This window comes from Notechis scutatus, chromosome 1, assembly GCF_049901735.1.
Source record: "Notechis scutatus isolate UNSWTSFEM ecotype Mainland chromosome 1, rNotScu1.2, whole genome shotgun sequence".
NCBI lineage: Eukaryota > Metazoa > Chordata > Lepidosauria > Squamata > Elapidae > Notechis > Notechis scutatus.
The window spans coordinates 31,569,848-31,585,143 of NC_142009.1; the positions used below are offsets into that span (position 1 = coordinate 31,569,848).

The 15,296-nt window shown below is 43.1% G+C and overlaps 1 long non-coding RNA gene and 1 pseudogene across 1 annotated transcript; one reads left to right on the plus strand and one right to left on the minus strand.

Moving 5' to 3' along the window:
- Nucleotides 1-2,604: 2,604 nt before the first annotated feature.
- On the plus strand, nt 2,605-6,122 carry LOC148132732 (uncharacterized). Its single transcript, XR_015748635.1, has 3 exons — nt 2,605-2,749; nt 4,570-4,691; nt 5,667-6,122. It is a non-coding gene; the product is annotated as an uncharacterized LOC148132732 (long non-coding RNA).
- Nucleotides 6,123-9,086: 2,964 nt separating this feature from the next.
- Nucleotides 9,087-10,258, minus strand: LOC148132733 (uncharacterized; annotated as a pseudogene).
- Nucleotides 10,259-15,296: the final 5,038 nt, after the last annotated feature.

Genomic DNA, 15,296 nt, shown 5'->3' on the forward strand with positions numbered 1-15,296 from the left:
TTTAAAACCAGGTCATAAGTAGCTTCAAATGATTGCTAAGCAACAATAGTTGAGAACTATTTGTACTGAATTGGACTGTTGCTCTAGTTGGCTCTGTGCTGTCCAGTGAAACACTAAAGACTTCTCACAAGCTTGTAACAAAACTCTTCCAAATGAGAAAGGTTTCTGTTTGAACATAGGATCTCTTGCATCCAAAGCATGTGCTCTGCCATTGGGCTTTAGCACTATTGAGGTTTTTTTTAAATGCAGCTGAAGCACTGCCACAAAGACGAATGGAAAACATCTGTTTGCTGCTGATGTACTAGAAGGCAGGATCTGCTGCTGATGATCTAGAAGGCAGTCTAATGACACTTGAGCTACAAAAGGACAGATTTCTGTAATGTTGAGTGAAAATATATTGAGTTAATTCTCATAAGGTAGGAGTCTCCACACTTGGGAATTTTAAGATTGGTAGACTTCAGCTCCTACAAATGGGAGCTGAAGTCCACAAGCCCTAAAGTTTAGAGACTTCTGTCGTAAGGGATGATTATTTTATTTTGCAAAGCAAGACTAGAGAATAGAGGTCTGGGCTAACAATTTTTTCTTGGGAATGTAGCAAACTGTATATTCTACAAAGCCAGTTCAATTCCATAACCACAGACAAGTAACACCTAATATACACAAGCAAAATGTCCCTTGTGAGAATGAATTGGGCCTATTAGTTCAGATTTTGATGTATATGTTAGATTTACTTTGATATATTAATTTCAATTTGCATATATTTATTAAATATTTGTAACTTGTAACAAAACAAACAAAGAACTAATAAGGCAAGAGCAAGGGAAGCAAGTGAATACCTGGGCTCTATAATATCTTTCTTTTAAAGCTTGTTTTTCCAAGCTTGCCATTTTCACTACAGAACCAACAGCTTTCCACCTAAACAATTTACTTATTCTTTGTTTTCTTTTTTCTTTTCATTCTATATCATTTCTCAAGGTAAAGACACAGGTATGTACAGATATACAAACCTTTAAATAATATTTTTGCTATAGAAGATAGATGTAAAACTGGATTTGGTTGGATTGAAGATATGAAACCAGAGTCTATGTGAGGTTTCCCCATCTTGTCCTATATGATCTGTTGATGAACAAAGAGAACATGTAGTGTATTGATATCCCCAAACTTCTTTTAGTTTGCTTTGATAGGATACGTGTATTGTCTTAGCTGTTTTTACAGCTAGTATTTTCAGTTTGACATATACAGGTATGTAGATGTTGCTAACTTATTCCTGATATCTTCAGGGACCACTAGGGAAAAATCTCCCCACCCCTTTTCCAATGTTTTCAGAGAAGCCCTGAAATATTAACCAATGGGACCAAAATTGCTGTCACTCATCAACTGGAGCAATGCAACCTCAAGACAATTCAGCAACTCATTAAACATGGAGTAGGATCTTCATCTGACATAGTGTTTTGAAAATTCCAGCTGCAAATAATGTTTAGGTTTTGAAGAAAGTAGAAAGAGACCCAGTTTGGTTCATTGATTAAGACAGCCCTAGGAAGCAAGTTCTGGCAAACTAGTTTGGAAATCTTGAGGGAGCAGGGAGTTATTCCAGCAATTGCCAAGTATTAAGACTGATTCGAAAGCAACAGAAGAAAGAAAAGGAAAGGAAAAAAGGGGATAGAAAGGAGCATTCTTACTCATGTTAGCTAGTGACCATTTGTAGCCATTTGTAGCTTTCAGGTCCATTTTTATCAACTTATCCATGAAAGTCATAACCACTGTACTTTGAGGAAAACTTCACAGAAATGAAAACATTTTTTTCTGTATAAGAGTTCAGTGTATTTTTTGGCAATGAATATAGCAGAGGGTCTTTAAATTGTGAAGAAAACCATGCAGGTGTTTGTTTTTTTAAAAAAGAAGACATTATATCTCCAGTGGAATTAATGTGTCTCCACCTCATAAATTTAACACTCTAATATTTATTTGAGGACCCACCTATAAAAAAGCAAATATATTCTGGGACTATAAGGAAGGAGCTTGGGAAATTTCTAGCAAATACAAAGATATTATTCTCCATAGTTTCCCAGGAGTTTTCTACAATTTGTCATCTCTCAAAGATATAGGTGATTGCATAAATGAGGTTGCATATTTAACAATCAAAAGGCAGCTAAGTATGTTACATAAGTTTCCATATTTGTTATTACTTCAAACACACTTATCAAATTGGCAAACATTGCCCAAATTTTAATGCTAATATTAGCTCCATCCCTGTATAATTATAATCACACATGTCAACTGAATGGATTGTTTGGCATTTCATTACAGCAAACTTTGCGGCTACTTAATCCTTTTTAGCAAAGTTGCAAGTGACATTTGAAGGTTCATCAATATGCATGTGATGAAAGCCATAGGCTTGTACATGTTACAAGAAATATCCAGTGAAAAGGGTGGGGTGCAACAGGTTTTGATAAAAAGGATAAAAAAGAAGTGGCATTTTAAGAGGAGAGTAAGAGAAAGTAAAATGTTTGCAATGTTTGCCATATCAATGATGCCATATCAGTGATCAATGATCTATCCTCCATTTCTACATTCTCATGACATCATAACTTCTTATAAATAGACAGATCTGCTGGGTTTTTTTGTGGAGTCCTCCTAATTCTTCAGTTCTGCTTCTTTGAACTAGCTGGAGAGATTTCAGAGGCAACTTCAGTCATGAAGTTTCTTTTCCTCACTTTTGCTTTGCTGCTTCTCTTCTATGTATCCTCAGGTAAGAAGAGGCTGATTAAACTGGGGGAGGTGGTGAAATAGAAGCAGAATAGGAAAAAGAGAAAGGATGAAAGAAATACATTTTTTAAAATTATTCCCACTTTGAGGATAATTCACGACTTGAATCACATATGGCTAGTTTCACAGCATCTCTATGCAACTCTAAAGAACAGATGGACAGCCTTAGATAAGTGCTTTAATCAGATCAGCTGTCCTTCTCCATCAATCTTTCTGCTAATGGACCCTTTTAGCTATTAGGCTCAGAATTTTAGTGATTGTTAGATGATGAAATAATTAATAGTGGTGTTGATTATGTGGAAACGCACTTCTGCAACCCTTTAGGCCATACTAAAAGGAATCAGTGTTCACTAATGGCAAATGCCTGGGCAGATCTCTGCAATTTTTTTTTAGCAAGATTTGGAAGTGATGTGCCATTACTTCCTTCCCATGGTTGAGAGGGAATAAGTGGCACAGGATAAGCTGAAGTTTGTTTAGTTTGTGCTGAAGACAGACCTAGAGTTTATGATCTCCAGGTTTCTAACCTGGTGTTTTAACAACCATGCCAAGGTGGCTCTCCTTGACCTATCTACTGACCTTATTTCTTTAGTTGCAGGAAGGTAGATTATTCTTTTTTAAGAGGGCTGTTAGGGATGGTGGGAAGGAAGTGTTCCCAGGAAAAGTCAAAATGGTAAGAACAATTAAGTAACCAAAAGTCTGTCTCCCTTTTTATGGGAGTTGTCCATGCCATCAAGTCCCCCCACCCACACACCAGAATAGAATAGAATAGAATAGAATAGAATAGAATAGAATAGAATAGAATAGAATAGAATAGAATAGAACAGAACAGAACAGAATCCTTTCTTTGGCCAAGCGTGACACAGGAATTTGTCTCCGCTACAAAAGCTCTCAGCAAAACGACAGAGTAATAATAATCATAATAGTGATACCAATAACAGAAAGTAGTAGAAAAGTTGAGAAGAATAACAGTAATACAGCCATAGTACACGGGTAAATATACTTAGACATATTCCAGCACCGTGAGAATTAGGTGTTCAGCAGAGTGATGGCAAGAGGGAAAAAACTGTCTCCGAATCTAATTGTTTTGGCAATACCCTATAGTTGCATCCTGAGGGGAGGAGTTGAAACAGCTTATGTTCAGGATGTGAGCGGTTTGTATATATTTTCACAAAGATGTTTTTCCCCTGGGCTTAGAGTGAACTGAGTTGTATAAAACAAGTTACATGTTGCTCTAGGGCAGCTGATTTTCTTGTTGCAGGTTGTCTGTGTCTATAGAGAGTTGCCTGATTCTTCCCAGGAATGTATTGATACATTTCCCTTGCCCCTTCTTTCTCCCAGTTTCGCTTTTCTTCCTGTTCTCTTTCATGCTGCCCTTTATCAGTATCCTTAAGTCCATAACATGAGGACTGGCCAGCTAATGCAGTTTCTGCTTGAAGTTCCCCTTCATTTTCAGTATCTTTAAAAATTGTACTTATTTGTTAGATTTTCCTGCCGCTGCAATTGCTTTAGGCTTCCTTTCCATTGCTCAACAGCCAATCTTATACATTCCCAAAAGGAAATATGAAATTATCCCCATGTTCCTCAAATTTTTTTTTTTTTGCAGAACACTCAAGCTCAACTGATTTTCTTGTTTCATGTTGACAATAGTATCATTTGCAAGAGCTAAACAGCTATGAAGTGTGCTGGCTAAATGAAGTCAATAAAATAAACTTTCTTCTCTCCTTTCACTGATTTATTGAAGGTGAAATATATCATTGTGTTTTGATGACAACTGCTCACTCAAATAATTTTTGATAAATACAGGACAAATAAAAAACTGTATGTCGGATGGTGGTTTCTGTCAGACTGGTCTTCACAAGCCATGCCAGTATGGAAGTCTCCCCTACAACTGTGGCATTAATGCCATCTGCTGCCAGCGTGGACCGGTGAGATCCATATCTTTGTTAGTTATGAGATAAGAAATATATGGGCATAGCATCTCTCTGCTGAAAAACTCGAACTTTTGGAGGGAGTTCCTGAAGTTATTGGGCTCCACCCAGGGCTTAAGCTCTGCCCACCATCCCCAAACCAATGGGGCTTGTGAGAGAACTAACGCGGTATTGGAGCAGTACCTTAGATGTTACATAAACTATCAGCAGGATAATTGGGCTGACCTATTGCCATTTGCTGAAGTGGCATATAACAATTCTGTACATAGCAGTACCGGATTTACCCCATTCAAGGTGGCATCGGGACAAGATTTTGTACCCATACCTGAACTGCCTCGTGAGAAGCCTACTATCCAGTCATTAGATGAATGGCTAACACAACTCCAGCTGAATTGGCCAGTCGCTCGTAAAGCATTAGATGAGGCACATCAAGCTCATAAGAAGTTAGCAGACAAAAAGAGAACTCCACAGAAACCATATCAAGTGGGTGACAAAGTTTTTTTGTCCACCAGATATTTACAAACCACTCAAAAGTCAAAGAAACTTGGTCCTAAGAATGTTGGTCCTTTCCCGATTGAACGGATTGTAAACCCTGTGGCAGTCCAGTTGAAATTACCAAAAACCCTTCGACGAATTCACCCGGTCTTCCATGTTAGTTTGTTAAAACCTGAACATACTTCCGATCTCAGACCAACCCAGACTGATCCTCCTATACCATTGCTGATTGAGGATGAACAACATTTTGAAGTTAGAGAAATTCTGGATTCTCACAAATGGAGGGGTTGACTCCAATATTTGGTTGCTTGGAAATATTTCCCTTCTTCCCAAGCTGAGTGGGTCAACGAAAAAGATGTTAGAGCCCCTAAGCTGATCAAAGCATTTCGTACCAAGTATCCTGATAAACCCTAGAAATATGTATATTTTATATGCCTGATTATTAATTACTACCTTTTATATTTCTCTCTCTTCTAGGACTAACATCTTTTTTCTAGGAGGGCCGAATGTCAGCCTTCAAGATCTTCTACCTTTGCTTTGCATCTTTCGGCTGCCATAAGTAACAGGGGGAGGAGGGGGGAAAAGTATGGGAAGCGAGCTGGAGGTGATACAAACTAGTATTGTATAAACTGAGGAGGGGGGAGTACATTCTTGCTTAGGTTTCTATTTCTTGCTTAGCTTTTTCTTCTCTGTGCAGCTGCAAACCTTTATCAAAGTATGCCAAGGTCAACGGACAGAAACTTCATCACCACCTGAAGATGTCCACATGATGATATTCACAACTTTTAATTGGAAGAACCATTTGAACTATTGGGGGTGGGAACATTTCCATCACTTCTTATATGTGATTTATGCACCTATTTCCTCAGATTCAGAATCCTCTTGTTGCTACCACTTCATTTCCAGTAAAAGATATCTTTTCTCTAATTAAAAGAGTCTAAGTATTTCTTTCTTGGATTTTGAATGGAGCACCAGCTGACATGTTCATTAATTTTTTCTATTTTGGAATAACCGTTTTGGACAGACTTAGCACTAAAGCACACATTGGAAATGAGGACTTCCTCACTTTATCAAGCCAGGTTTGCTATTTCAGCATAGGAAAACACCTGCATAAATCTATTGTTATGCTTATATATACTTCATGAGCTGATCCCATAAAATCATTCCCCATTCCCTTAATTTTTGCTGATTTATTCTTACAACTTGTTTTCCTTGTTACCTTCTGGGAGGAGGCTTCATGGTATCCAATGCAGGCTTCCTTTTTCCACTATGCATTCAAGATGGACAGTTATTAATATTTATATGTATTTATATATTAGGGTGTAGGGGTGTATATATATATATATATATATATATATATATATATATATATATATATATATATTTTCTGAGGTTCTGCGGGTATTTGTATGTGGATCTTTGGTTATTGGGTTTTCTCCGCGTAAGATTCAAAGTATCTAGGCAGCGTTTGGCGAGTCCCAGCCATCTTCAGGCTGGTGCTTTCGGCTTAGTGCCAGTGCAAGCAGTGCTTGCACTGGCACTGCCGAACACCAGCCTGAAGATGGCAGTGGGACCTCGCCAGCGCTGCTCTAGATACTTGAATCTTACGCGGGAGAAAACCCGAAAACCAATATATATATATATATATTATATATATATATATATATATATATATATATATATATATCTCACAGATGAACACAATACAGAAGCCTGATGATGGCAGATGAGATTCTGCCAAAATGTTGCTACAACTTTAAAAGCACAACTACAATGACGTGGGAAAATACCCGAGCAAAGCTGAATACCATACATGTAAGTACCCGCGAAAACTTAAGAATATATATATATATACACATACACATACATATACATATACATATATGGTATTCAGCTTTGTTCGGGTATTTTCCCACGTCATTGTAGTTGTGCTTTTAAAGTTGTAGCAACGTTTCGGCAGAATCTCATCTGCTATCATCAGGCTTCTGTATTGTGTTCGTCTGTGAGGCTGAATACCATACATGTAAGTACCCGCGAAAATTTAAGAAAACACACACACACACACACACACACACACACACACACACACACATGTATGTTATGTCTCACCTTTCTCCTTTCCAAGAAAGATGAAGAGTCCAAACTCAAACAAATACAGGCAGGCAAGAAGACTCGGTCTTTACAGAGTTAATTCCTTTATACAGATAATGTTCTTGCCATTCTAACACATGCTGCCTGCCAAGTCCAAAAATGATAACAAGAAGAATTAATCACTAAAGCTTCCAACGCAGACCACAAGAAATAATCATACCGAAGCCTGAAAGAAAAGCAAAACTTTGTCCCGTACAAAGTTTCCAGAGAAAACACACCCACTTTTATCCCCTGTGGGATGTGTCTCAATGACTCAGCTCACTCTCTGATTCACCCACACCTCCTATGTTGCAGCTCACATTTCTTCCTATGACGCTGCCGAGGATCATTTGTCCACTTGACTCCCTGTCAGGGGCTTCTCCGATATGCCCTCCTCCTCCTGATTAATCTCAGGCTGTTTCTCTCGGTTGTCTGCTGAAACCTGAGGTATTATCAGGGAGGAAGGCATTGCCAGAGAGAAAGGTCCTGTGGGGGAAGGCATTCCCAATTCCTCCTCCTCATCTTCCGAGTCCTCTTCCTCTAACAATGCAGGCTCAGGAATCGGAGCCACAACACTATCCCTCACCACAGGGCCCTTCCCCCGAGTCTGACAGTCAGGATGTGGTCTCAAGGGGAACTGGTCATGGAACCTCCGTATAAGGTCCGGGGCGTGGATTGTGGAAGCATTCACCCAGGAAAGGGCCTCCAGTCCATCCCCCTGCCTCTCGATCAAATACTGGAACCGTCCTTTCAGCCAGCGGGAATCCCTAATGCTGACCATGTTGCCGTCTACTGCGTCATCATCATTGGGTACGGGTGGTGGATCATCAGCTGCGGGAGGTCGGAGATCACACGAAGGGGTGTCAGGGACCAAAAGGGAATGGTGGAAGACAGGATGAATTCGCATGGAGCGTGGTAGAGTCAGTCGATAGGCTATGGGGTTGATGACCACCTCGATGGGAAAGGGGCCAATGAACCAATTGTCCAGCTTCTTTATCAGGCTATCGACCCGAAGATGTTTTGTAGACAACCACACACGGTCTCCCACAGCCAGCGGAGGCGTCGCCCATTGAGAGAGACTTGCGAACTTCTTATAGTCTTCCTTGGCCCGTATCAGTTGCTGTCGAACTAATTGCTGAACAGAATGTTCCGACAGGAACTCCTGAGTCTCGGGAACTGGGGAATCTAGAGCGTCAACAGAAAGAACCGCGGATGGAAGCCCATATTTGCATAAAATGGTGTCATGTGGGTGGAGGTGTGCTGGGAGTTGTTGAAGGCAAACTCCGCCAGAGGGAGATAAGCAACCAAATTGTTCTGTCGTTGGTTGACAAAACAACGCAAATATTGCTTGAGAATGCCAATGACCTTCTCCATCCCACCATCAGTCTCTGGATGGTGCGCCGATGACAAGCAGACCTGCACCTGTAACGCGGTCATCAGACTCTTCCAAAATTGGGCTGTAAATTGGACACCGCGTAAATTGGCAGACCATGGAGACGAAAAACATGCTGCAAGAATAACCGGGCAGTAGTACGGGCCAATGGCAATTTACGACACGGAATGAAGTGGGCCATTTTTGTCAACATGTCGACCACCACAAGCACAGGCGTAAATCCCGAGGATGATGGTAAATGAGTCAAGAAGTCCATGGAAATTGCTCCCCATGGTCTTTCCAGAGTCGGCAGAGGTTGGAGGAGACCAGGAGGCGCACCTGTCGTGGCTTTTGCTTGCCTGCACGGTACACAGGACGTGACATAGGCGTGGACATCATGCTGTACTCAAGGCCACCAAAAAGTCTGTGTGACAAGATGGAGGGTCTTAAAAAACTCAAAATGGCCGGCTGCAGGGTTGTTGTGACACTGAGTCATAATAAGGGCTCGAAGCAGCCCTGTGGGTACGTACAACCGGCCTCGATGCTTGAGTAAGCCCTCCTCCAAAGTCCATGGGGAGTCGGGTCCAATCTCCCCCATCCTCTGCTGCGACCAAACATCTAGGCGCTGCGCCTCTTGCACCTGAGTCCGCAAGTCCACCGGTTCCTGGACTGTGGCCAAGGATTCTGCTGGCAGCACTGTCCGTGGAGGAAGGGGGTCCTCGGGGCAAAGGTACTCAGGTTTGTGGGACAGGGCATCTGCCCTCCGATTGTGACCACTGGGGATATAGGTCACAGAAAAGTTGAACCGGGCAAAAAACAACGGCCACCGGATCTGCTGCTGGTTCAACTTTTGTGCCGTTGACAAGTGTTCTAAATTCTGATGGTCCGTCCGGACCTCCACCTTGTGTCGGGCCCCCTCGAGATGATGTCGCCAAGTCTCAAACACAGCCTTGATAGCCAGCAACTCTTTTTCCCAGATGGTGTAATTGCGTTCGGAAGGAGTGAGTTTCCGGGAATAGTAAGCGCAGGGAAAAAGAGTGATGCTATCCGCCGGGGCTTGCAACAACACAGCCCCAATAGCCACGTTGGACGCATCCGTCTCCACCACAAAAGGACGATGCGGATCAGGATGCCTCAGGACGGGTTCTGTGATGAAGGCCTTCTTGAGGGCTTCAAAAGCCTGTTGCTGTGGGGGAGCCCACTGGAACGTGACCTTCTTTCGAAGGAGCTGGGTTATTGGATCTGTCAGCTTGGCAAAACCCAGGATGAAGGTCCGGTAATAGTTAGCAAACCCCAATAGGCATTGAACATCCTTCACATGATGAGGGGGTTCCGAACTACACAAGGCCTCCACCTTACGCGGGTCCATGGCGATGCCTTTGGGAGAGATGATGTGCCCAAGGAAATCTATAGAAGTCTGTAAGAAGAGACATTTCTCCAGCTTCGCATAAAGTTGGTGTTCCCGAAGGCGTTGCAAAACTAGACAAACATGGTGAAGGTGGCTGTCCCTGGACCCGGAATAGATCAGAATATGGTCCAGGTACACCACCACGAACCGATCTAACATGTCCCGAAATATGTCATTCATCAGGTACTGAAAGACTGCGGGGGCATTGGCCAACCCAAACGGCATCACAGTGTACTCAAAATGGCCGTATTGGGTGCCAAATGCCGTCTTCCATTTGTCCCCCTCTCGCATCCACACCAGGTTGTAGGCCCCTCGAAGATCGAGCTTGGTGAAGATAGTGGCCTCCCGCAACCTCTCCAACAACTCCGGAATGAGTGGCAAGGGATAGCTATTCTGCACCGTGATGGCGTTTAACGGGCGGTAATTGCAGCACAAGCGAAAGTCTCCTGTCTTCTTCTTGACAAAGAGAACTGGGGCTGAGAGAGGGGATGACGAAGGCCGGATGAACCCTCGGGCCAAGTTTTTGTCCAAAACGTCCCGTAGGGCGGCCAGCTCGGGCTCAGACATGGAGTACAAATGTCCCTTTGGCAGTGGTACATTGGGCAGAAGGTCCACTGGGCAATCATAGGGCTGATGCGGGAGTAACCGGTCCGCATCCTTCTCGCTGAACACATCTGAGAAGTCCGACAGTTCAGAAGGTATGGAGACGGCAGGGGTGGGGATGTCCTGGCCACCACAGGTGTGGCGTAAGTGGTTCATGCACTGCAGACTCGGAAAAGAAATGGCGTTCCGCGACCATGCCACCTGAGGATCATGAATCCGAAGCCAAGCCATGCCAAGGACTAATGGGAAATGGAGGTCTGCGGTGACATAAAAGCGGATCACCTCCTCATGGTCTCCAATGACCAGATGCAAAGGCTGGGTAGTGAATTTAATGGGTCCTGCAATAAGTTCCCACCCATCAATAGTCTCGACCCTCATTGGAGGGTCTACCGGAACCAAGGGGACATCAAAATGGGCCGCAAAGGCCTGGTCCATAAAGTTAGTCGTGGCCCCCGAGTCCACCAGCACAGTCGCTGAAATCCCTTCTGATTGGTTAGCCAAGAAAAGCCAAGTGTCCAAAAGCAGATGCCGAGGGGGCCCAGAGTCAACCTCCGCTAATTCAGGTGGGCGTTTGATACGTGCCCGGCCGAGGGTTTCCCCCCAGGTCGGGCCTGCCTTGTTTCCCGACTGATCAGGCCAAGATTCAGGCACTGGCTTGAGTGCCCCCCTTCGCTTTATAGGACAAGAAATAGCAAAATGTCCTCCCCCCCACAATACAAGCACAAACCTCCTTGGCATCTCCACGTTTGCTCCTGGGCCGTCAGGCGAGGTCTGACCGCTCCCAACTCCATTGGTTCCTCGGCCATTGCCACGACACGTTGGGTGACCCGGGGCGCTGGTTGCACAGGGCACTGCGGTACAGATGTGGATGGCTGCTCCTGGACGGTGCGACGGGTCTTTCGCCATTGGAGTCGTGCATTGATGCGCAAGCATTGCACCACCAGAGCATCGAGGGTCGGGGCTGGTTCGACTTGAACTAACTCATCCTGCAGCTCATCTGACAGGCCATCCTGGAAGGCGTCCATTAAGGCTGTGTCATTCCAGTTGGAGTCCAGACATACAAGCCGAAATTCGGAAATAAATTCCTGCAGGGGGCGCTTCCCTTGGCGAAGGTCCTTAAGACACCTGGCTGCCGTCTGCACTCGTATGGGGTCTTCATACATGTGGTACATGTGTTGCCAAAAATCCTGGTAATCTGTTAATAACGGGCTGTTCTGGAGCAACAAAGGTGTGGCCCATCTGGCGGCCGAGCCAGAAAGGAGGCTTATCACAAACCCCACCCGAGCCCGGTCATCTGGGAAATCCTCTGGCCTCATAGCCATAAATAACTGGCACTGTCCCATGAAAGCCGGGAACATCTCAGGCTGCCCAGAAAACTTATCTGGCACAGCCACCGGGCATTTCCGACGGGGAGGGGCAGGAGGAGCTGCATGAGCCTGCAGCAAAGCAAGTTGGGCTGTTAATTGAGCCACTTGCTGTTGCAGAGTTTGATTTTCAGTTTGCAGCTGTTGTTGAAACTGCTGCTGCTGCTGCTGGTGGTGGTGGTGGTCCATCTTTGTCTGATACGGGACAAAAATGTTATGTCTCACCTTTCTCCTTTCCAAGAAAGATGAAGAGTCCAAACTCAAACAAATACAGGCAGGCAAGAAGACTCGGTCTTTACAGAGTTAATTCCTTTATACAGATAATGTTCTTGACATTCTAACACAAAATGAAAATGATAACAAGAAGAATTAATCACTAAATCTTCCAACGCAGACCACAAGAAATAATCATACCGAAGCCTGAAAGAAAAGTAAAAATTTGTCCCGTACAAAGTTTCCAGAGAAAACACACCCACTTTTATCCCCTGTGGGATGTGTCTCAATGACTCAGCTTACTCTCTGATTTGCCCAGCAGCGTTGTAGAAAGAAATGTGAGCTGCAACGTAGGAGACGTTGCAGCTCACATTTCTTCCTACGACGCTGCCGAGGATCAAGCCAACATTCATCCACTTGACTCCCTGTCAGGGGCTGCTCCGATATGCCCTCCTCCTCCTGATTAATCTCAGGCTGTTTCTCTCGGTTGTCTGCTGAAACCTGAGGTATTATCAGGGAGGAAGGCATTGCCAGAGAGAAAGGTCCTCGGGAGGAAGGCATTCCCAATTCCTCCTCTTCATCTTCCAAGTCCTCTTCCTCTAACAATGCAGGCTCAGGAATCGGAGCCACAACATACATACATACATACATACATACATACATACATACATACATACATACATACATAATATCGATATGAGTATTATGTATTGTGTATATGAGTATTATGTATTTTTGAGAGCAGGCAACTGAATTTCATTTTTAATGTGTGCCAGAGCGCCCATAGAAGAATATGACAATACAGGTTATCTTAAACCTGCGAACACCTAGAAAGAAATAAAACTACAATCAGAAACCAATAGCGATTCATTAAAAACAGATCCTATCAAACAAATCTTATTTCATTCTGTGACAAAGTGACTAAATTCATGTATCAGTGAATTTTTTTCAGTTCACATTTCACCTTCATGCAGCTGAAAGTACAAAGCTCCTGAAAGTGCCTCTGATCTGTGAAAACAAATTGGAGGTGAATGAGGTTAATTTAGAATATGCTGGGAATTATGTATTTAACTGAAGAGTAATGGCATAGCTGAGGTCAACATTGTAAATATGGAGGAGACGAACAATAGAAACAATAAGAATTAACTATCTAGATTTACCATCAAATTTTAAATTGTGCTCCCCCACACCTGGCTATACATATGGACGAGACAAAGTCACATCAGTAATATTTTCTGTTTCTTTTCTGCAGTGAAGCCACCAACGACAAGCACTTGTGAGACTCTGGGAGGTTATTGCCAGAAGCTTGCCTCTGTAGTGTGACATGAACATTGTCTCTCTAGTGTGAAAAATCCAGCTATTGTGGTATTAATGGAAGATGTTGCAAACTGTTATGTAACAGCAAGCAGTGAAACTACAGTGTAATTAAACAATTTAATGAATTTGCATAAAATATTTGAATTTTGTATTGTATTTTGAAAGCGCCTGCTGCAAATGGTGATCTGGATTTGATTACTGGGTTTGGAATTCTGAGAGATCTTTTGGGCACATTGCTATTCTTTGTCAGGCATCCAGAAATTGCCTGTTGCAAATCAATAATTCTCAGACAGGCATAATCTCCAACTGATTTATCAGGAACAAACCTGATCTTTTGGGCACATTGCTATCTTTATGAAATGATGAGCGATTCCACCCATAAGCTTTCCTATGTTTATGAGTTCATGAGAATGCCTTCATCTCATCTCCAACTTATGCATGAAGAAGCTTAAACCTTTCCTTAGCTAGTCTGATGGTTTCCCCATTGAATAGGCAACAAGACCTAGTGTACCTGTGGGTATAATCTTGACCAATTTCACAGATGTTCATGCTCAGTTGATTGAGAGGTGTGGGATAAGCTCAGGACCTACTGCCCAAATTAGCATGGATCCCTCTCTTCATCTCTAGTCTTTGGACATGACCTTCAGGGACTGCAATGTAAAAAAGAAGTAGGTTTTAGATAATGGGTATCATCTTGATTCCCCTCCCCCCACAACTCAGGAATGCCAATTGGATGGCAGCAGATTTTATGCTGATAGGTTTCTGTTGGTCAGTGTTTGGTGTGTTGCACTTTAACTTGATTGTAAGTTAAGGCCTAAAGTTACATTCCAGCTGTGCTACCACAGGTTAAATTGTTTCTACGAATGCATACAGTGTATACAGCATCTGGAGTTTCCAATGCAAAAGCCATTCTGAGTTCAAGAAGCTGATTTCCACAAGCTCTCCCAATCAGAAGCTCTCCAGCTCTTTTTGTACTCCATTTGAAACAAGCCTGGTGTGAAATGGGGAATCCAAAATGATCATTTTCACCCTCGTGTCCTTTACCAATAAGAAGAAGACCAGGTTGTGGCCACATGTGAAGAGCTTCATAATTTATAAAGAAACATCAGCCATATGTATGATTGTATCTATATCACACATTGTATGATGTAGGTGCCAGAATTTAATCTCTGATAAACTACTGAACTCAGAGCCTCTAGAGACGGATTGTTCAGAAGCTAATAGTCCTTCCCCACACTTCCTCCACAACACATTAAGCAGTCTCCTTAAGGTACAATACATGTGAACGGAACTCTAAGAATTTCAACAAACTCATTCTCTGCTGAATTTGCCTTTCTAACAACCAAGGTCCTGTCCAGCTGTAGAGGCTTACGTAGTCATCTCAGGGTGGCTGCTTGGGACCTTCCTTTTGGGCCCAGTAGATCCAGTTTCTTTCTCTTCTTGAGTCTTCTTGACTTTTCAACCCTTGATCCTTTTCCAATTGTTTTACTAGTCAATTTCATAATGATGAAGCTGCAACCTTTTCCTTTTCTCTGTGGTCCAAGTACTGTCCTCCACTTTTGCACCTCTGAGCTGCTCATCTGCCCTGTTAGCAGCAGGAAGTACTGCAATTGGCAATTGAGCAAAACTACAAACTTCACCTAGGACAAGAAGTATCCAGTGAACACGATGGGGAGCCTTGAGTTTTGGGAGGGGAGGGG